At 39.8% G+C, this 23,376-nt stretch overlaps 1 protein-coding gene and 1 long non-coding RNA gene across 4 annotated transcripts in view; one reads left to right on the top strand and one right to left on the bottom strand.

Annotated features, from left to right (window-relative positions):
* nus1 (NUS1 dehydrodolichyl diphosphate synthase subunit) overlaps positions 1 to 23,376 on the bottom strand; it is an 81,337-nt gene that overhangs the window by 21,300 nt on the left and 36,661 nt on the right. The gene's annotated exons all lie outside the window — the stretch shown is intronic.
* Positions 19,935 to 22,053, top strand: LOC118566498. Its single transcript, XR_004933077.1, has 2 exons — positions 19,935 to 20,402; positions 21,549 to 22,053. It is a non-coding gene; the product is annotated as an uncharacterized LOC118566498 (long non-coding RNA).

Raw genomic sequence — 23,376 nt, forward strand, 5'->3', positions numbered from 1 at the left:
CACGGATGTCTCAGATTAAGGCCTTGGAGCAGTGTTATACTTGTGTCAAGATAAGTTGCAGGTTATTGGATATAGATCTAGAACTTTAACACTTTGGGAGAGAAATGATCACCTCCACTCAGGTAAACCTTCTGAGTTTCTGGCACTCAAATGGGCCATTTCTAACAGCTCTCAAATTTCTGACAGACCTATGCCTTGAGTTCTGCAAGGTTAAATAGCATCAGTCAAAGGTGGGTTGGGGAACTAGCTGACTTCCATTTTGATATCCGGGAAATAGACCAGTAAAAATAAATGCAGATGCTAATATGTAGTCCAGATAGCAAGTGGGCCTCAAGCAGTACATGAATCCACAGAGACAATTTCCCCTCAAGTTGTGTCGGTTGTGTGGCAAGGCAATAAAGAAGCACATAACATTGACGTTCCCTGGGTTGCTGCATTGGAACGTGCCAATAAAAATGAAAATGCTGCTCTACCTGACAGATTTACGACTATAATGCCTGAAAATATAAGAGCAGCACAAGATGACACTCTGGTGTCATTAAAACAATCAAATTGGAATCCAAATGGAAATGATAAAAGAAAGATGTGTAAACAGAATGGAACAAGTTAGTCATGAAAAATGGACTACTACTACTTGGCAAACAGAACTGAGCAGACAGTTTGTTCTTCCAGAAGAACTCAAACCACAAAGCTTGCATGAATGCATGGGCCGTGTGGGTCGTGTCAAGGCTATCCATCTTGTAAGTGCATTAAATAACATCTCAATGTCCCAGAGATAGATAACTCCAATTGGATCGCTCACAAGTAGTCCACCGTTGAAATTGACCTCTAATGATTAGTTGTATTTGGAGCCAAGTTGGAGGGTATAAATTAGGGCTGTCAAATGATGAGTGTGAAAAAAAGTGTGAAAGCCTATTTGGGCATTTTAATATGCAATTTTGTAATAAATGATTGATAAAAAAAACATTCTTGTACAAAAACTATTTAAATTTTTTATGTTTGAAGCACTTTTCAGAATTGGAATGTAAACATCCTGGTGCTATAAAATGTTAAACTGGCTAATAATGGCTAAATCCCTAATCATAACCCCCTGATGTTTACACAATGTCTAAACAAATGCATAAATGAATAACCATTTCATGCCGAAATATTTTTTTCGGCTCTTAAACAAAGATAGATATGGTAATACACATATACATATAAATTAATACAAATTTTACAGTTCAATAAAGTCACAAGTTTTATTGTTCATTTTTTCACTCTCACACACATCTAATGGCGTACCGCGCACGTGACGTCACCATCTCAAGAGCAACGCCCCTTGCCGCTTTGGTAGGACAAACAGGTAGAGAGCACTCGTAGCCACCAGCCATTGCACGCGCAACAGAAACAGCGATATGACCGACTTTATAGTCATTAAACTTTCGCAAGACGATGTCCCAGGTGCACGGTTTACTGGTCGAACTGTCGAAGAACACACCAACCTTCAGCTCAAACGATGGCTTGAGTGTCGAGGGCTTAAAAAGACCGGAAAACGGGTCGAGTTGATCGAACGGTAAGTCGTTTTTTTTTTCTCTGCTTGGCCTTCATGGCGTCATCGGCCGTTTTTTTTCTTTTTGTAATCACCGTCCAGGAATCGATGTTGCCAATAGGTAGCTACAAAACAACTGTTTACATCTCAGCTGCCATGATAGCCTATATGCTATCATGGTAGCAAGCGCTTCATTCGATTGCTCAGTTGACAAAGGTAAATGGTATTCAAAAAACTCTTACCTGTTCACTACTTGATGTTGAGGTCAGCATGTTCTTCGGTTGGGCCCTTTCCTCCAACAAAATGCTTGCTACATATGTACGTGAATTTGGTAACTTTTTCTGGGTTGAACTGTTGTGTAGGCCGACCGCACCGGTGTACCCAGCGCACACATTTCTCCTTGGCAGTCTTGAAGAAAACATCCTTCATATGCGGCCGATCAGCGTACCTCGAGTCGCTGTTGCACGTTCCAACAATGTTTAAAAACCATCGTCTTAGACTTGAAAAAAGCAGTCGTTTTACCGAGTAAAACCAAGGGTAACGCACAGCTCTTTTACAGCGAAACAGCGGAGGACAGAGCAAGCTTGCCCCTACCGCGTACCACGTGATATGACGTCTCCTATGGCGGAGGGATATTTCAGCTGGATACCCTCAAAGGTGTCTAGTGCAGGCAGGTCTATATATATATATATATATATATATATATATATATATATATATATATATATATATATATATATATATATATATATATATATATATATATATATATATATATATATTAGGGCTGGGCAAGTTAACGCGTTAATTTCGCGTTAATTCATTAGACTATTAACGGCGATATTTATTTTATCGCGCATTAACGCATGTTGCTCACATGCTTTCAGTCAGTGTCAGTCAGCAGGCGCGCTGACTGCAGCGCGCTGTCACGGCAGCACTCTCCCGCTCCCCCTCCCCTCTCGTACATGGCTCAGCGGCGCCAGCCAATCAGCACGCAGGCTCAGCCTGGCCCGCCCACTCAGCTCTCACACAAACTTAACAAACAAACAGCTGAAAGAGACCGCAGCAGCGAAAAAACATGAACAGGGTTTGGCTTTATTTTAATACCGTAAATGAAATCAAGCTGTATGTTTTGTAAAAAGCCGGTTCATTTCAGTGGAAACACAACAAATTTATCTAAGCACGTGAAAAAACATGAAAACGTCGAGCCCCAGAAACGGAGAGAGGAGACGAAACTTCTCTCATTGCCCCGACAGACCCACAGACGTCTCTGACTGAGGCGTTTCAGTCCTCCATGGAACATCCAGGTAGATCAGTGGATGGATGGATGGATGGATGTTACTGGAGCCCACACATAACATGTAATTAAGACCTTGAAAGAACCCAGTACATATATTAAAAAGTGTTATTTAAGATAAGATAACATTAGCTAATCCTTTTTTTTATCCCACGACGGGGAAATTTATAGGATTAAAGCAACAGGCAGGTGCACACAACACAGACAAAATTACATAAGGATTGAAATATATAAGAGGTGGATTAGCGAAAAAACACTGAACATAACATTATTATTAGGCGCCCGCCTATGCATTGAAAATGCATGGCGGAGGCCTTATGTTATGCACCTAATAAGTTATGCACCTAATAAGGATTTCTTTATTAGGCGCCCGCCTATGCATTGAAAATGCATGGCGGAGGCCTTATGCTATGCACCTAATAAGGGTTTCTTTATTATTATTATTATTATAGTACCGTTAATACAGCCCGAACCGTAGGGTCTACCCCCACATACTATATATCGAAATGTTGGTCTCGACGCCGCGATCAGGGCTTTTTGTACTTGACGCCGTTTCGGCTTACGGTTGGAACAAAATTCACAAAAAACCACTTCTTCAACACAAAATTCACCAAAAACCACTTCTTCAACACAGTTGACCTTTCAAAAATGCGCAGCTGAGCACGGCACTGGTGTTGTGGGGGAGTGGGTTAGGTGTTGGGCTGCAAAGCAGAAGATCGTAGGTTCGACTCCAAGCCGTGCCAATTTCAGAGAATTACATTTTCACCCAATATTTAATTTCCCTTTGGCTTTAAAAAACGATTTTTTTCACATTAGCCAGATTAATTTATCCAGCATATATCTTAAATATACCAAATACTACAATAAAACATAATCAAATTCATCAGTAGAAAAAGGAGGAACAAACGTTATTGATTTTAAAGTAATTAATGTCGTGATTAAATTAAAATGGCTGCAGACTTTTATTAAAAATTAAAAGAATTTATGGTTTATTTTCCCTTCACAACTTTAAAAAAAAATTGGAGGAAGGAATTTCTCTTAAGATGTAACTTTGATCCGGCAAAATTACCGATTAAATTGTCAGACTACCACAGAAGCATTCCAAAAATATGTTAAAAGTTTTCATGTCTTGATTAAGTTACTGGAAAATAACTGTAAATTAACAAAATAAATTTGATTTGTAACAAATGGGGACCACGGGCAGTTTGTTTTGGATGGATTTGCCTTATGATGACGTCATCGGGAAGCGCCCGAGTCGATCTGACCAGCCGAGTTGGAGCCGTTTTACACAGCTGATCATCAACAATTTTTTCGGATTTCCAGAGGACTTCACCATTGACATTCGCAGGAGCTATTGCTGAAGCAACAAAGCCCACGTACATGGCCATTGGATGTTCCAACACAACTGGTAAAATTGGAAAAAACATTGCTTATTTCAACTTTCCATGAGCTAACCGGGCTCGTAGCTGGATTGCCATCTTGAAGAGAGCTGGCCAGAGAGAAAACATGTCATATGCAGTGACCATTTCGAAGAAGAATGTTTTGAACATGACATGAGAGCAAGGATTTTCGGTAAGTTATTTTTAAATTTTTACATTAGAATTTGCAGGGATTTTACCGACCAGAGGGGCGGAGGGATACCACATGTGATGTGATATCCCTCCGCCCCAGCATGTGCTGAAAGCTTTTATATTTTAATATTTATAGAATAATTACCACCTGGGGGGGCAAATATATAACTTAAGTCACTTCAGCGATCTCTCCTCCGCTGTGTGTGTGTGTGTGTGTGTGTGTGTGTGTGTGTGTGTGTGTCTGTCGGCAAATCCGTGCTGCGCGGAGCGCGCCGCGAACACACACACACACACACATTGAGCGCGCAGCGAGACAGGTATTAAGCGTTTAAACACATAAACCTACAAATACTGCATAAACTTTACTAAAAAAATGTTGCGTTTCGAAACGGTCGCAAGCGCATGCGCACTGTAGCTCACAGCCGGACTGCTTTTGCTCCGAGTCCGACTAAAGACGTTACAAGATTACGCAGAGCAAGAGGTGGTCCCGACGACAGTCATTCTTCAGCTAAGTTATTATTGCGCTGCTTTAAAACATAGAGGTATTTGAAATAAACAAACAACGCTTGGTCTTGGGGGGAATAAAAGCCAGGCGCCCCGCGGTCTTTATAATATGGTGGTTGGGAGGGAGGGGGGGACTGCAGTTTAGCATAGTAGCATATGAAGTCTTCTGAATAGGGTGTTTTCACTGACGTCACTGGCCAACTTCCGGTCCGCCATATTGGGTGGCACACTTCCTTATCTCTAGTTGTCTTACACGTATTATCGTATCGCGAATGGATAAGTACGCCAGCACGCTAGAGCGACCAGATAAGGACGTATATCTGAGGAAATGTTCCGTGATCGACCATATGGACCCGTATGCCCTCCACGGTGCCTTGTTTAGCAGTAATCCAGATGATTGGCCAAATGTAGAGCACGGCGACATAGTGCATTACCTGGTGTTCAGTGAAAACCCTCTGCACACTCTTGAGGAAATGAGAGCTTACAAGGGTCTAGAGGCTCACAACCAGTTCACATCTGGTTATGTACATCAAGGAAATCGCCATCATACGTGGACGGGTGAGTTTTAATAAGATGGTAAAAATGTAAACAATCCGACGCAAATGTGTTGCAAATGTGTTGCAACACATTTGCAACACATTTCGGATCGGCCTTGCAGCCAAGCGCGAAGGCGCTTGGCTGCAAGGCCGATCGACGCCGCTCGCGGCTTTAATTATTTAAGCAGAACAATGACCAGTGCAAAATTAAGTTGTATTTACCGTATTGGCGCCGGTAGGAGCTGCAGATCATAAAGCCAGCAAACAGTGGGAACACAGCAACTCGTTCAAAGGTAAGCTGCGCTCAGACGGGCTGGCACATGCTAGTTTAGTAGCTGCTAACCGTCAGTGCTAACAACCACTCGCGCATGTAATGTACTTTTAACTTGCTGCTATGTGTTTCAAACGTTTAGAACACACTCTCATTGACATCGGGATACTGTGGAAAGTTATGTTCGGTCGACTTGCAGCCGCTATCCAAGCGAGCCGACGATCTCTTTGTTATCTCTGTAACTCGTTCAAAGGTAAGCTGTGCTCAGACGGGCTCTGGCTCATGCTAACCGTTAGCGCTAACAACCACTCGCGCATGTAATGTACTTTTAACTAGCTGCTATGTGTTTCAAACGTTTAGAACACACTCTCATTGACATCGGGATACTGTGGAAAGTTATGTTCGGTCGACTTACAGCCGCGATCCAAGCGAGCCGACGACTCTTTGTTATCACTAACAGTTGTTCTCCGTGGTTGCGCCTCCAGGCAGGAAAGCGGTGGAAAATTAATCTGTTTCTATGTTTTTCCCATGGCGATCATGTGTTGCGCTGTTACAGCCCACAATACAGCAACGGTTTACCATGGTTGAAATCAAGTTAAGGTGAAATTAATCAAATTAAAACACGGCTGAGAGAGGGAGTACAGTACGCGGTAGTAATAGGCAGAGTCGGCGGAGGCAGTCAACATGACAGCCGCGGAAAGTAATAAGTCATAACGCCCAAGCCCTATTATTAATATATTCTTCTTATATGTTTTAAATACTTAACAGTTAATTACCTGTGACAAAGTGAGCACCGCAGACTCTGGCGTATTCCAGCTTAACACCGTCCAAATCGGACCTGGATATCCGTGTCAGCCATAGGTGACGGCGTTGTTCAGACAGCTGTTTTTTTTTTTTTTCACACTGATTCACTATTACGGCTGGTAGGCGATAGAAAGAGCGTTGATCTCCACCTCCACGGGCCGTGCAACCAACCATTAAACACGTTTTCCCCATTGTTCACTTCCAATACTGCCTAAGGCGTCATACAATGCAGGTCAACGGTGCGAAACGACTGCCACCCAATATGGCGGACGCGCTGAGTAGTCACGTGAGCGTGACGTCAGCTGAAAACCCCCTATTGAGCGCGTCGGAACCAATCTGAGCGCGCAGCGAGACAGGTATTCAGCGTTTAAACATCACATGCGCGCTCAACTTTCAAACTGTGCTCAAACACTACCCTCGCGCTCGGCTCTGTTTGCTCGTGTGCGCAACCTTCTCTCCTTCCAGGCTAAACGCCAGGTGTGCGCTCGATCGTTTGTTAATCCGTTTGCTTGGTTCTGTCTCACTGATTTCGATTATACACTGGAGTGCGGATTTTGCCGAAAAACTGAAGTACCTGGCCGCCATCTTTCTAGTCCCTACTCTCACAGAATCCCATAGGATTTGGCCGCCATCTTGCTATTCCCTACTCTCTGGTGAGGCTTAGTTGCTAAAGGAGGCCGATCTGACACATGGCCTTTGGTGAGCTTTGGTGACATTAAGTATTGGCACTAGGGTTGGGTATTGTTAGGAACCTCACGATTCGATTCGATTTCGATTATTGCTGTTGCGATTCGATTCGATATTGATTTAAAGTTGTGAAGACACAAATGATTTTATATAATGTTGACATTTTTAAAATATTTATTTTCATACAAACTTCTGTAACATCACATTTCTGAGCAAAGAAACAAACTTGTTAATGCAATGTGCTTAAAGTAGAAAACTGTTCTTAATAAACAATAAAAAATAAAGTGCATGTAAAATAAAATTAGGCATAGCTTATCTCTTGAAAGTCTAATATAAATAAAAATGCATTTCAATAACATCTGTGCATATGTGTGCAGATTTAAACACAAATCATAGGGTTGTATTCAACTGAATTACACTGAATAAGTTTAGTGCTTATAAACATTCTTAGCTTTTCAATATGTAGTGATTAACCTCTAATTTTTAAACATATCTTAAACTGAACTATAGTACTGTAGCCAGAAATAAAGAATTGTACTGTAACAGTACAGTTCTTCATTTCTGGTTACAGACTAAGTAGGCACGTGGAGATTCTTGTTTAGAAAAAGCAGCTGATCCACATGCTCAGGCTTCAATGCACTTCTCTGGGCTGTGACTATGTCACCTACTGTGGAAAAGATCCTTTCAGCAGGTACACTACTGCCTGGGATGCAAAGGTACCTTTTAGCTTGGCATGACAACAAAGGGTATTCCCCCTCGTGCTCTCTCCACCAGTTGAGTGGATTTGTTGAGAGTGGCAGTGGTTGTACCCCTTTGTAACGCACCACCTCATCCAATGCCTTGGTATCTGTGGTTCTGGACACTGCTACTGGAGTTGTATATGCGCTTCCAAAAAGATCAGCCAGAGCACAATAATAACTAGAAAAATTTGCATTTCCTGCGAAAATGCACTGTGAATGCAGATAGCTGAATGATTGAGCAAAAGATGCAGAAGATCTTTGAAGAAGAGGAAAAAATAGCTGAAAAGCATTGAAGAAGTTGAAAAAGTTGAAGAATTTGAAAGAGTTGAAGAATTTGAACATGAAAGAACAATAGCTGAATGATTAGAAGAAGAAAAAACTGAGGGAAAGGCACCAAACATTTCCTAACTCATTCTAAACACTGAATCGTTTAACAAAGCAGAAGTAGAATTTCAAACTTTAATATACTGCAGCCATATGTGGGCCTGCATTTATAGGGAGTATAAGGGGTTTCGCCACCATTGAAAAGCATTGGATGTTTGACACCTCCTAACTTGGAGATGCTTTACGTGACGAGGCCCAAACTTATTGTGGAGCATTCTGTATAAAGGAGGTACAGACTCTGTAAAGCAGAAGTTTGTCCGAGCTTCCTAGAGCTACTTCCGATTAGCAACATGCTAACCATTAGCCGCTAACATGGTTGTGTTCAGTATCACCGGGGGATTGTACTCTGTCAGTTTGGTCCAAATCCTGTACTGGGAAGTGCCTCAAAAAGGTGTGCCAATACTTAATGTCACCAAAGGTCACCGAAGTTCATGGGTCAGATTGGCCTCCTTTAGCAACTCAGTCTCACCATATCTGGGCCCAGAACTCAACATTTGACCAAAATGGCGTGTAGCGCCATTTACCACAGGTGGGTGGTGCTGTATTGGCCAATTGGGTCGTGTCTGGGCATCATGCCAGGTCCTGATGGAAGCAAAGGCCCAATAGGAAAGCATGTGAAATCCAAATTGGCACAGAAAACTGACACATGGCTGAAAGTCACTTGAAAATTTTTAAATATTAAGAGGAAGTGACTGTGCGAATTTCAGATTCCTGCATTAATCACAGCCGCTGCAGCGGGCGTCGAAAGTTGCCATTGTATCCTAATGGAGCTTCTCCCTCTGGCCCTCAGAGTTCCGTCGTCATGGAAACTCACTGACACACCTGCAGCGGCCAGTCTACCGAAGTGCAGAGACTTTGCTCACAATAAGTCCCATTGGATTATAATGGAGAACTTTGCCCCGAACAACGCTTCATATCTCCTGATCCCTAAATGGTAGAGACGTAATTTTTTCTGCATTTAGTTCGTATCGGATAGGGGAAGAAGAAAAGCTATCGTTCTTTGCTGGAAAAAGTTTAATAAAGGCGTAAAAAATTATGATCTAAACGGGATTTTTAAGAATTTTCCAAAATCCTCCAAAAACGGTCCCGAACAAATCGCTCTAGCTGAAAAAGTATAAGAGATATCAAATTAATTCTTTCACTGTGAGTATCAGCAGGCTTTTGAGGACTATGTTGCTCATTTTAATGTTTGTACAAAAATCGGTGTAGGCACAGCGACGATGTAAAAAAGTGGATCATTTGGGGTGATGGAGGTCCAAAGCGTCTTCAGGATTTTGCAAATTCGCTACTCCCGAACAAATTGTTCCTGCGGAAAAACCGTAACAGTTATCCACAAAATTCCTTTTTTGTGAGTGCCAGAAGGGTTGAGACATTCATGTGTGAAAGTATCATGCCGGTACATCAAACGGTTTAGGAGTAGCGATGATGCGAAAACGTGTGATGTTTTGGATTTTCAGACGTCATTTTTCAAAACCGCTCCATAGGAAATGAATGGGGGAGGTTTTGGGTTTGTGTCGCTCTGAGGTGATTTGCGAAAAATCTATAAATGCTACACCAATGACGGTTACATTTCCTGAATCCAGACAAAAATTCCTACGTTTTGATGTATAATTTATGTGGATAGGTTGAAAATTGAGCGAGTGAGAAGAAGTTGTTCGGAGAAGAAGAATTTGTTGAATTTCTAGAGTGCGCACTCTATAACTGCCTCCTTGACGACTATAGCAACGCATGTTATTTGCTGAATTTCTTGAAAAGCCAAAATAATTTTAAGGAGGTACTATATGAAAATGGTAAAAGATATGAAAAAGCTGAAATAGACCATAATAGCTGAAAGATATCACTACATTTTAAAAGTTGAATGGCGTTTCTAGCTGAAAGTAGGCTGAAGCAGTAAGCTGTCAAAAAGCAGCTGAAATGAGCGGAATTTTAGTGAATTACATTCATTTCCTATGGGAGAAAAAAAAGCTGAAAATGTGCAGAAAAAGCTGAATATTTTAAAAAGTTGAAAAGTTAAAAGTACAAAAAGACATAGCCATCCATTCCAGAAGAAGCTGAATAGTTTAAAAGTTGAATGGTTGAAATCAGAGAAAAACTGTAGGAGGAGAAGCGAAGCAAAGTTTAAACAGTAAAAAGGCGGAAGAGGATCTCAATAACTGTGAATGCCTACTGCATTCACAGTAATAATAATAATAATTGAACTTTATTGATCTCACAATGGAGAAATTCACTTCTGCATCTTAACCCATCCCCTTGGGGAGCAGTGGACTGCCACTGTGCGGCGCCTGGGGAGCAATCGAGTCCCTTGCTTTCTTTGGTGATGGTCCAGAAGGGTCATCAACCGGTGATACTGGACACAACCATGTTAGCGGCTAACGCTTAGCATGTTGCTAACCGGAAGTAGCTCTAGGAAGGTCTCACCAACTTCTGCTTCACAGAGTTTGTACTTCCTTTAGTAGTTTGTAATGCCTTTAACATTTTTATTCACATATTTCATTTTTTCATGCTACATTGAAGTATTTAATCATGTTTTAATAACACCAATTTTCCATGCTGCTTGGATGCAGACCTTCTCCTGTCGGCTGGTTTTGACGAGGACAAATCCTTTTCACACTCAGAAGATTTGATTTAAAATCCCCAAGTGATAAAAGCCTACGACCTAGGAACTCGGAAGCTTTGCCTTTGACGGTTACGCGCACCACCAGGCGGGCGCCTTCTTCAACTTCTTCAGAAGTTGAACGTTTCTAGTTAGGCGCCCGCCTATGCATTGAAAATGCATGGCGGAGGCCTTATGCTATGCACCTAATAAGGGTTTCTTTATTATTATTATTATAGTACCGTTAATACAGCCCGAACCGTAGGGTCTACCCCCACATACTATATATCGAAACGTTGGTCTCGACGCCGCGATCAGGGCTTTTTGTACTTGACGCCGTTTCGACTTACATTTGGAACAAAATTCGCAAAAAACACTTCTTAACACAATTGACCTCTCAATAAAGCTCGGCTGAGCACGACACTGGTGTTTTGGTCGGGTGGGTTAGGTGTCGGGCTGCAAAGCAGAAGATCGAAAGTTCGAATCCAAGCTGTGCCAATTTTAGAGAATTACATTTTCACCCAATATTTAATTTCCCTTTGGCTTTAAAAATCGATTTTTCAATTTAAATCAATACAGTTCACCTCATGCCTTTAACTTTTTTATTCACATATTTTATTTTTTCATGCTACATTGAAGTATTTAATCATGTTTTAATAACACCAATTTTCCATGCTGCTTCGATGCAGACCTTCTCCTGTTGGCTGTTGGCTCATTAGCAGCCTCATTTGTTGTGGTCTGTTGTCATTCACACAGAACAATAAACCGTGCCAGCCGACATGAGTTTTACAAACGGCAAAGCTTTGTCTTAAGCAGTAACGTGCCTCTACTCCGCGCTGCGTTCTCAGACCAGTGTGATGCGTTCCCGAGCGTCTGAAAGCTGCATTCAGGAGCATGGGACATTTCTAATTTACAATAATATATATATTTTTTTACAAGTAACAATTAAACAACTTGAACAACTGGTATAAATGAATGATGATAAAGGCATTTATTTAACATGTACAGTTTGTATTCAGACGTTTTAAGAAAACATTAAAGTATTTTATGTATTGTTTATTAATTTATTTTATATTATACTTAATCTCCTCCTTTTCCTGTATAATCCTGCCTCAAGCATTTCGCTGGCTCTCCTTATTATTGTAAACTTTGTAATGTAACGAGAGTTCAGGGACATCCTACAATCAGGCTTAGGCTACTGGAGGACATCAGGGCCAGTTTTTCTCACTCTACTGATTTCTACTGTTCTCCAGTTTTGCATTGCATTGCATTGAAATGAAAGTCACATTTCCTGCCACAGTTGTTTGCTGCTTCTCCACCGAAGCCAGGCCTGCAAGCTCTCCACCATCAGCCATCACTTATCAGTTACCATCCTTCACTGCCTTGAATTTTAGTCATACTCAAAAACTGCTAGTTGAAAGAATAATTAATTTCATTATTATTTTCTGTTTAAATATCCAGTCATATTCACTGAATTAGAACATCTTTTTAGAATGTTTTTTAGTCTGAAAATGACAAGTACCTTTTGAAATTAACCTTAATGCAGGTACCAAACTTGTCCTTAAACCACAATAATTGTATTTATTTTACTACTATAATGTACTATTTTAATCTTAAATCTTATTTTTATTAGTTGGGATGGCTGCCAGCACAACACTGCATTATGTCCTCGTGACAGAAATCATCGCTAGAAAAATGCATTATCATCATTCAACGATGATTACTGAAAAAGACGTACTTCGTTCCTGCAGTTCCTATACTGTCCACGAGTGGCGCTGTGTGAGCAGACAACAAGCAGTACTCTTTGAGTTCAGGGTCAGAGGTGAACTCCTCCGTCTTGTGGCTGCTATTGCTTGCTGTGTTGTGCTGTGCTGCCGTTTTTCCTAAATTACTGAAGGATATTGTTGAATCAAGTCCAATTTACCCAGACGAAGGGTGTTCCATTGGGTGTTTTCCTTGCAACTACGTGATGGTGAGTCGTTTATTTAATGTCGGTTTTATATTTTGGTAGAAATGCGGTGGCTAGGCTACGCCACTGAGCTATATGCTACACGTATTGGCATCTTAAAAATGGTCTTATAAGCTTAAAAGATCATTCTACTATTGTTGACTTTGTGGCCGAATACAAGATATGTTCTCAAAGCGTTAAATAAGCCCTTTGATTTTTCAACATTTTGTCTTTTAGGATAATTTTAAGTTACTTTTCATTAAATTTGTCAATGGCCTATGAAAGTCTGGAGGGATGGCAGTAAAAGCCTAACAGCAGCGCGATCTCTCCTCGGCTGCAGCGCCGGTAAAGAGCTGCGTGAAGCTGACACCCCACCCACAGAAAAAACTCAGTTAAATAGACGGAATGGTTAGTGCTTCGTTTGTGCCGTTAAAATTAGCGTTTCTGCTGTTTTGGTTTTGAAGATATTATAGAATATTTGTTAAGGTCATCCAGAGTTTACCATCTCCCCATTTTGCTTCGAATCCGATCAAACTGGGCTACTTTTTTAGTGCTTCGTTTGTGCCGTTAAAATTAACATTTGTGCTACTTTGGTTTCTGAGATATTATGAATTTTAATTTCAGCCGATGACGTCATTTCAGACCGCCGCTTCAAAATGTGCTACATTTTTCTTTCTTTGCTGGTGCTGAGCTGGATCCGAAGCAAACCACAGTGGACTACTTTTTCAACACGCAGTGACCATTTCGAAGAAGAATGTTTTGAACATGACATGAGAGTGAGGATTTTCGGTAAGTTGATTTCTCCTCCGCTGCAGCGCCGGTGTAGGTACCAGATTGACTCGGGGCGGGGTCTGCGCTTCTCGAAGACGTCAATATATGGCAACTCATCTCAAACACACTACATTGCGCCCGCAGTCTCCATTTACAAATCAATTTTATTTTGTTAATTTATGGTTATTTATTTTCCCGTAAATTAGTCAAGGCATGAAAACTTTTAACATCATTTTGCAATGTAATTTTGCAGGATCAAAGTTACAACCTTAGAGAGATTTCATTCCTCCATTTTTTTTAAGTTGTGAAGGGAAACTAAACCATAAACTCATTTCATTTTTAATAAAAGTCAGCAGCCAAATTAAATTTTATCACGGCATTCATCACTTTAAAATCAAAACGTTCATTCCTCCTTTTTGTACTGATGTTGTTCTTTCTGATCACGTTTTTTTTTATTATTCCAGATGAGATTGTGATGAATTTGATTATTTTTTTATTGTGGTATTTGGTACATTGTTCAAGCTTTTGAGAAAAAAGAAACCGCTAAATTAACTTAACAAAATTGATTCGTTACAAATGCAGACCGCGGGCTCAATGTAGTTTGTTTGAGTGTCGTTGCCATAAGGTGACGTCATCGGGAGGCGCATGGACAATGGCGAATTTCTTCGTAAAATTGTCCATTTACAAACGCAATCCCGCTCTCGATTAAAACCTACACCCCGCTATAATTACTTTAGTAAGTTGTCCAGACCAATTTCAATATTTTGCGCAATTGAGCAAACGTTAAACCAACGTGACGTCATCAGAAGGGGCAGGACCCGAGTCAATCTGGCAGCCCGAGTCAATCTGGTACCTATCTGGTACCGCGTATACATATAAACTGTAGGACCCGACAGAGTTTGCCCTGGAAATAAGTACGGCTGGATTCCGTCAAAAGTCCGGTTTCTGTCAAGAAACTCTTCTAAAAAAATCCATATCGCTATCAGATGATGATAGCTCCACGCAAGGACGTGAAGAGACTGTTGGAGGGGCAGGTGCTCAAAGTTAAAAGAGGGCACATTGGGGATTTAAAACACGATACAGAAACATACCTTGCTATACAACCGGCTGAACTGTACCAACCCTTACTATAAAGAATGTAACATGGAATCAAGGGTGTAGGTTTGATTTGAACTTTGGTAGGGACACTATTGGTCCAAAGCTTCATTGGTCCTACACAATATGCATGCTCCTATTTTTTTATGCTTGATTTGAGCATTAGGATGCGTTTTGCCTGTCTAAAAAGAAAAGGCTGCATTATTTGCTACAGTTATACAAATTTTATAAGCACAACACACACTAGATGCTGTTTGTTTATCTTTAAAGCATCACAGGATCTGATCAATGTTGAATTGGGACTTTTTCCCACTTTGAAAAAGTTTGCATTTGAACTTACCAGCAACAGAGACAGATGGTAAATACGTGCCTATTAAACCAAATATATTCAAAATATGTCTGTTGTCTAGATATATCCTGTATTTTATTTTGAAGATATAGAAATGTGCAGAGATAAACCCCACCCTTATTCTTTTTTTAAATCTAAAACTCTGTCAGCATCATAAAACACAGCAAAATTATACATTCAAGGGACTGCAAATAAATGTATTGTATTTACTTTGCACTGGAAGTAGAAATGTCACTGACACTGACAGCATTTCAAATTTTAAATTCAAACTTCAACAAATGTACAACTGCACTGTTGTTACTCTTTTTAGCCCATTTCATGTAATTTATCTTAACATTCCAAACACATTTCTTACATCATATATCTGAAGTGTAGATAACAGCTTCTCCTTACCTACATCCTGTCAGACAACTAATTATTTCCCTAACAATAGTAAGATTTCAATGTTTAAATGTGCAGTAAATCTTAATACATAAGGAGCATGGAGGACCCAATACTATACTTTAAGTAAGATTAGTGACACTAAAACTGATCTGTTACATGAGTGGTTGTCCATTTCATTATTGAAATGAGAACATATTAATATACTATTGGGATATACTAGTAAGACTATTAAAGAACAGCAGATTAATCTTTAAGATATGTAAAGGCCTATATTAAATTCATTTTTGCAACCACATCAATAGATTAAATAATTATTTCTTTTTGTCTTATTAAAATTGGTGGGGGTGTCGGCGACGTTGGAGCGTAAACAGGGGCGTAATGCAGCCGCTGTCGGGTGAACATTATTGCACACTGATAGCGCAAAGAAAACTAAAATGATGCGGCGTGCTGCTGCTGCAGCACATTGACTCTGCTTCTCCCGGCACCGTCTAGCGATCACCACCTCCCCTCCGCCGCTATTTAAGTAGAACAATGGCCAGTGCAAAATTAAGTTCTATTTACCGAAGATGAAGTGTAGACTGCACATTCTGTTGTAGTATGATGGCTCCCACAGTCCATTGAAATAGTCTGCCTGCATCCTTTTCATGGATATTATTCATTTCTTTCTTCTTTCCTCGTCCTTTGGTAAACGACAGAAACGTACATCCGACGATTTGGAATGCCTCTGTGTGCAACCGGGAGCACAACAAGTCGTAGACATTGTTTAGATTCCAAAAATAAACTAACTAAAAGTACGTTCTAAATCACCCGTTTTGTAATGATAGTAGACGGGAACAGTTCTGCTTTTGCCTACCCGCGGGACCCGGATGTAGCGCGGACGTCACGCATGACGTCACACGTGAACTGGTCTATAGTGCATCGTGACAAACAGAGCGTTGGGACTTGCTCAACAGCGGGTCCGCTGAGTGACATCACAAAATGGGAGGTGACAGTACTATTCTTGAACAAGATGGGTTCCTCCACATAAACATGATTAAAAGAAAATTATTCTTAACTAAAATAAACATATAATTTATTGCACAGTATGTAGTAGTTTTATATTTAAAGTACTTTCAGCAGTTTGATTTCTGATTTTGACTGGACTTCTCCTTTAAGCAGAAACGTGCCTCTACTCAGCGCTGGTTCTCAGACCAGTGTGATGCGTTCGCGAGCGTCAGAAAGCTATGGTGCATTCAGGAGAATAAGACATTTCTAGTTTACAAGGAAAGGCACATAAAACCAAACATACCCCGAACCGTAGGGTCTTCCCCCACAAACTATATATCAAAACGTGCGTCTCGATGCCGTGAAGTGTGCCATTTGTACTTCACTCCATTTCCAGTTACCATGGCAATGAAATTAGCGAAAAACCACTATTGCCTGTTTAAAGTTTGTTCTGTTTTTTTCAGTTAATAAATATGTTTATTGTCAGTATACTGATGTCTGTTTATTTGTATACATGACAATGGTAACTAGTACAAGGTTTAACATGCAAAATGTATAAACATACAAACATGTTAAAGAAAATTGAGCAAAAGGAAAACATTTACTCCTAAACAGTGCCCAAGCAACAGCAAGAACTAGATTCTTTGTGAGAATTGGCAAGAATCTATTCAATAAATTGGGAAAAGCCTCCCAATGAGAAGACTAAACACAGAGTTGGTGGATAAAGACCACCTACATACCAGGTATGGACTTATAATGTGTAGTACTCTGTGTCAGGACCCTCCAAACCAGAGTCAATGTCAGAAGTGCCTTTTTAGGCTAAAGACAAAATAACCAAAGCTGTTGATCTGTGATCGACAGTACTCCATTGCAAAAAGTTATATATTACAATATACATGCTAAATTATGGGAAAACCACAAGGAAAGCAACTTAAAAAAATCCAAATAAACAACAAATGTAACAAAACAGAAAAAGCATTGCAAGCCTCTAAGTAAACTAGGAGTTTATTTCACAAGTGCACAATGATAGAAAAAGGCTAATTTTAAAAATGTTGCCAACTTTGGAACAGTGCTTGTAATGGTTTCATTCTAGGGCCCCACAATTCCTAGCAATGCAAGGGAGAACCACCCATGCAGATAAAGACAGCAAACATTGAAAATGGAAACATAAGCTTGTTGTTGCTAAGTATCTGGTTGCTACAACTTCCAGAAGGTGTAGGTTTTGTTTGTGTCACATTAACATATTTAAATATTATGTTGAGCACACCTTTTTGTTATATGTTACCCATAAACACATTGAATCTGGTACAGAAATGTCCAGTGCTGAAATGGCTGCAGACTTTCCGGGCTGGGCTCTATAGTCACCACAGGTGCTGTCCAGTGCCTAATCCAATGAGACTCTGAGTGCCAATGGAGGTAAGGCCCTGTCTTAAGTTTTGACCCGTGGCAAAAGGTTAAATACTAAAATATTGGAAAATCTTGGGGTATTTGTCTTACCTTCCACAGTGTCAGCACACTGATTCAATTGGTTTTAGTGTCTTCCCTGTGTTGTTTTCTGATGTTTCTTTAATGACAGTTTACATAGAAGACAGACATTTTGCCTTCCTGCACACAAATCTTTTTTCAAACACTTGTATCAAACCTCTGCTTAAGAAGAACCTCTAAAAACATTTGATTTAAAATCCCCAAGCAATAAAAGCCTACAACCAAGGATAATTTTTAAACAACCAAAGATATTTGAAATAAGCAGCATTCGATCTGAACAGCTTACAATTTCCTTTCCACCACATACAGAGAGAGACACATTTATAATTCTTACAAGCTCTTAACAGATATACCTTACACCCTACAAAAGCTCAGCCTAACCAACACTCAGAAGCTTTGCCTTTAACGGTTATGCACACCACCAGGCGGGCGCCTTTTTCAACTTCTTCAGAAGTTGAACGTTTCTAGTTATTATTATTATTGTTTATTAACCTTCCGTCACCGTTAATACAGCTCGAACCGTAGGCTGTACCCCCACAAACTATATATCAAAACGTGCGTCTCGACGCCGCGATCAGGGCTTTTTGTACTTGACGCCGTTTCGACTTACAGTTGGAACAAAATTCACAAAAAACACTTCTTAACACAATTGACCTCTCAATGATGCTCGGCTGAGCACGACACTGGTGTTTTGGTCGAGTGGGTTAGGTGTCGGGCTGCAAAGCAGAAGATCGAAAGTTCGAATCCAAGCTGTGCCAATTTTAGAGAATTAAATTTTCACCCAATATTTCATTTCCCTTTGGCTTTAAAAAACGATTTTTCAATTTAAATCAATACAGTTCACCTCATGCCTTTAACTTTTTTATTCACATATTTTATTTTTTCATGCTACATTGAAGTATTTAATCATGTTTTAATAACACCAATTTTCCATGCTGCTTTGATGCAGACCTTCTCCTGTTGGCTGTTGGCTCATTAGCAGCCTCATTTGTTGTGGTCTGTTGTCATTCACACAGAACAATAAACCGTGCCAGCCGACATGAGTTTTACAAACGGCAAAGCTTTGTCTTAAGCAGAAACGTGCCTCTACTCCGCGCTGCATTCTCAGACCAGTGTGATGCGTTCGCGAGCGTCAGAAAGCTATGGTGCGTTCAGGAGCATGGGACATTTCTAATTTACAATAATATTTTTTTTTTTTACAAGTAACAATTAAATAACTTGAACAACTGGTATAATTGAATGACGATAAAGGAATTTATTTAACATGTTTTGGGACAGTTTGTATTCAGACGTTTTAAGAAAACATTAAAGTATTTTATGTATTGTTTATTAATTTATTTCATATTAATACTTAATCTCCTCCTTTTCCTGTCAAATCCTGCCTCAAGCATTTCGCTGGCTCTCCTTATTATTGTAAACTTTGTAATTTAACGAGAGTTCAGTGACATCCTACAATCAGGCTTAGGCTACTGGAGGATATCAGGGCCAGTTTTTCTCACTCTACTGATTTCTACTGTTGTCCAGTTTTGCATTGCATTGCATTGAAATGAAAGTCACATTTCCTGCCACACTTGTTTGCTGCTTCTCCACCGAAGCCAGGCCTGCAAGCTCTCCACCATCAGCCATCACTTATCAGTTACCATCCTTCACTGCCTCGAATTTTAGTCATACTCAAAACTGCTAGTTGAAAGAATAATTAATCTACCGAGCCCCCCCCCCCCCTCCCCTACAGCATTCTTATAAAATGATTTATATATTCCTGCTTATTGGCAAAGATCTCTTGGGACACATGTTTTTGTTTGTTTTTTTAGTTTCCTGACTGAGGGGAGAGGCTGGAACAGTCTCTGTGCAGGATGGCTGGCGTCCTTAATGATGTTCCTCATTTGTGTAAAAAGATGTGGTCAGATCTACCGTTTGGTCTCAACACTTTTCTCAAGAAAGCAGTTATTAATTTTATATTTTTCTTTTATCATGCAAGTTGTTTTAGCTGCTATTGTAAAATGTGTGTTATATTGTTTTGTACTTTATTCCTGAATAAATATTACGATTTATTTTGTCTCATTTAAAAAACTTTACTTAAGATAGCAATGCCAAGTGAGCCACCAAAAAAGGCATTTCATTTATTAGAATGTTCAACTGTTTTCATAAAGTCTATTTTTCCTAATGTAACCCACATAAATTGCACTGGGTTATTGAATGTAGTTGTAGTGTTGCCCCCTGTCCATTAGGGGTCGCTGTGCTGCATGTGAACAAGTGCATTGCACATGGAAGAAGAGTCCACAGCTGCGTTTCTTTTTTCCTGAAGCTCATAGAGATATTGTGAGTGAAAGAAATATTAAAATTTTTCAACCTTCCGACACTTCACCGTTATTTTTTAACTAAATCTTTGTTTAACTTTTTCAAGAAGACGTTTCTGGTTGGATTATTATTCCTGAAGATCGTTTGTGTCTTAAATCATCGAATCTCCGGTGAGTGTGTGTGTTTCTGTTAAGCAAGCCAGTGTGTTAGGCGTTGGTTAGCTTCTTTTTACTTTTGAGGTAAAACAAACTAATTTGATGTATATAGCGGTAAAAAATCAAAAAACAAAAACCAGTCAGAGATATATTGAAAATGAATGTTATAGTTTTAAACCCACCGTGTTATGGGCCTTTCAGATAGGAAGCGATTTGCGCTGCGCTGGCCGCGGGGTTCAGCGCATTTGCGCTGCGCCGGCTGGGTTGCCGGGTCTAGTCATTTGTTTATTGTTCCAGCTTTTGGTCAGCAGCAAATATGTAAGAAGCAAGCGATAGCACTAGCCCTGCTAGTTCGAAGAAAAAGAGCAGCAAGGAAGAAGAGGCTGTGGGTGCACGAAACCCTCAGGTCCAGAGAGCAGCTTGGGGAGTTCCGGCTTGTGAAAGAGCTCCGTTTTCACAGCGACCGGTTCCAGGTCTACTTGGGGCTGTATATTAAAAAAAAAAAAAAAAAAAAAGTATGATGTGTGCTACTAAAAAGCAGCAGAGGCATGTGTGTGTGTGTGTGTGTGTGAAATGTGTTTCCATGCTACTGCTTTCCTCCCGATGTCCCTGTACAGTCGCAAACTTGTGTCATATAGTTTGGGGAATTCAGACACACACAGTACAAGCTTTTCCTCCATTTTGCTTCCTGGTCTTTCCCGCTGATGGCCCGGTTTCTATTGGCAACGCGTGCATTCGTCACGGCGCGCGCGCTCAAAGTTCAGCGCTGCGTTATATATATGCTGTGACACGGTGTAGGAGCGCGTGCAGACAATTCTTAAGCTACGAGGTTACTCTATAGGGCTAATGTTTTCAGGCTTCAGCCCATTGTAATGACGTTTTGAATATAATATGATGTGGTATACACATAGTAAGTTGCTAATGGCTTACTGTTGATATTGTATTTGGTTAACTGTGAATGTACATGCATGTTAACTGGATGTACATTCACAGTTATGACAAACTGTCATTTTGCTGATCTGGTACTGTATTGCACAGTTGTTCAGTACATGATTTATATTATACAGAGAAATGATATTTGGGTTGAATGTTAATACTTATGGTATGAAGTGAAACGATCCTGCATGGCACTAATGAGGTATTTTATACTGCCGTGTGCAGATTGTTTTTTTTGTTATTGTGCATCTTCTGCTACGATTGAGAGAGAGAGATACAGCGAGCCATCCCAAGGACTGTGACCATTGTGTGTGTCCGCCTACCTGTGGCCTGGACGCAATCTGATCTGGATTACAGATAAGACTGAGATACACATCACTAATTTCCTACCCGGGTAGTGATTAGTAAGGACTTGTTTCATTTTTTTTCTTCCTTTTTTTACAAAAGTACGTACGAAGATGTTTTTGCATTTTTCTACCTTTTTTCCTTTTTTCGAGGAATTAAAGGATACATGGACATTGATACAGAAACATTGAACTTTGGGTTTGAAATATTGAACTTTGGGATTGAAACATTGAACTCTGGGATCGAAATATGGAACTTTGGGGTTAAACTTTATGATATTGAACATATTGTTACTGACTGACTTTACGCGACTGACTTTAAGGGGTTAAACATTTTTGTATTGTGGTTCAATATCTTTTCTTGTGTGTCATAATAAATGTTATTGTCTTTTCCTTCATCTAAACACTGGTCGTTGCCAATTCTCTCCCTATAGCCGAACCTAGCTCTGATAACTCTGGTAATATAGTGGTCCTATATATTGCGTTAAGTTAGAAGCGTTACACTAATCTGAAGGGTTTATTCTTCTTTGAGAGTATAATGTATATAACATTTTCAAACAGTAACTTGTTTATAGTTGATCTTAGCAGTCATAGTTCATTACTCCTCTGAATTAATTAGAATAGCAAACCTTTATTGTTCTACAATAGGGAGATTTGGGGGTGTCTGCACCTAACAAAAGGGCAATTAAAGTATATAGGCTTATATAACGCAGAAAACATACCCAAACTAAAATCAATAACAGAAAAACTGCAAAAAATAAATCACACTGGTCAGCCTATAAAGTATAACAACACTGTAAGGAACGATCTCCTAAAACGTTCCTTTGTCCACCTAAGCTAAACCTTTAATGAGGCTGAAGGACCATTCCACTTTTTATTGGCTTTATGCATGAAGTGGGAAATATTGTTCAACTATGAATATATTGACTGTGTTATCAGCTGAAAGTATAAAGCATATAGATTGAATTAGAAATGCCTAAAAATATAGACCTATTTGGTTTGTTGTGTATTGAGCTCAGCACAAAATATTAAAAACTTAACGCTCCCCAAAAACTATTGGGCTGCAAATCTTAATGAAAACTTTATTTTATTTTATTCCAAGGTTGTTGTTGCACAAACAAAGCACTGAAAAAGTAGCCCACTGTGGTATGCTTTGGATCCAGCTCAGCACCAGCAAAGAAAGAAAAACGTAGCACTTTATTTTGAAGCGGCGGTCTGGGATGAAGTCATCGGCTGAAATTAAAATTCAGAATATCTCCGAAACCAAAGTAGCACAAACGTTAATTTTAACGGCACAAACATGCACAAAGCACTAAAGAAGTTGACCACTCTGGTTTGCTTTGGCTCCAGCTCAGCACCAGCAAAAGAATAACAATGTAGCACTTTATTTTGCAGCTGCGGCCTGTGGTGACGTCACCGGCCGAAATTAAAACTTATATTATCTGCGAAACCAAAGCAGCATAAACGCAAATTTAACGGCACAAACGAAGCACTAAAGAAGTTGACCAGCACGGTTGGATTCAAAGCAAAATGGGGGGATGGTGAACTCTAGATGAACTTAACAAATATTCTTTAATATCTTTAAAACCAAAACAGCACAAACGCTAATTTTAACGGCACAAAGATAAATACTTAAAAAATAAGTAATTAATAAATAAAGTGGCTAATTAAAGGAAATGTATACATTTTGTCTCACTGTATAATTCATT

The sequence above is a fragment of the Fundulus heteroclitus genome, chromosome 16 (genome assembly GCF_011125445.2).
Source record: "Fundulus heteroclitus isolate FHET01 chromosome 16, MU-UCD_Fhet_4.1, whole genome shotgun sequence".
Classification (NCBI taxonomy): domain Eukaryota; kingdom Metazoa; phylum Chordata; class Actinopteri; order Cyprinodontiformes; family Fundulidae; genus Fundulus; species Fundulus heteroclitus.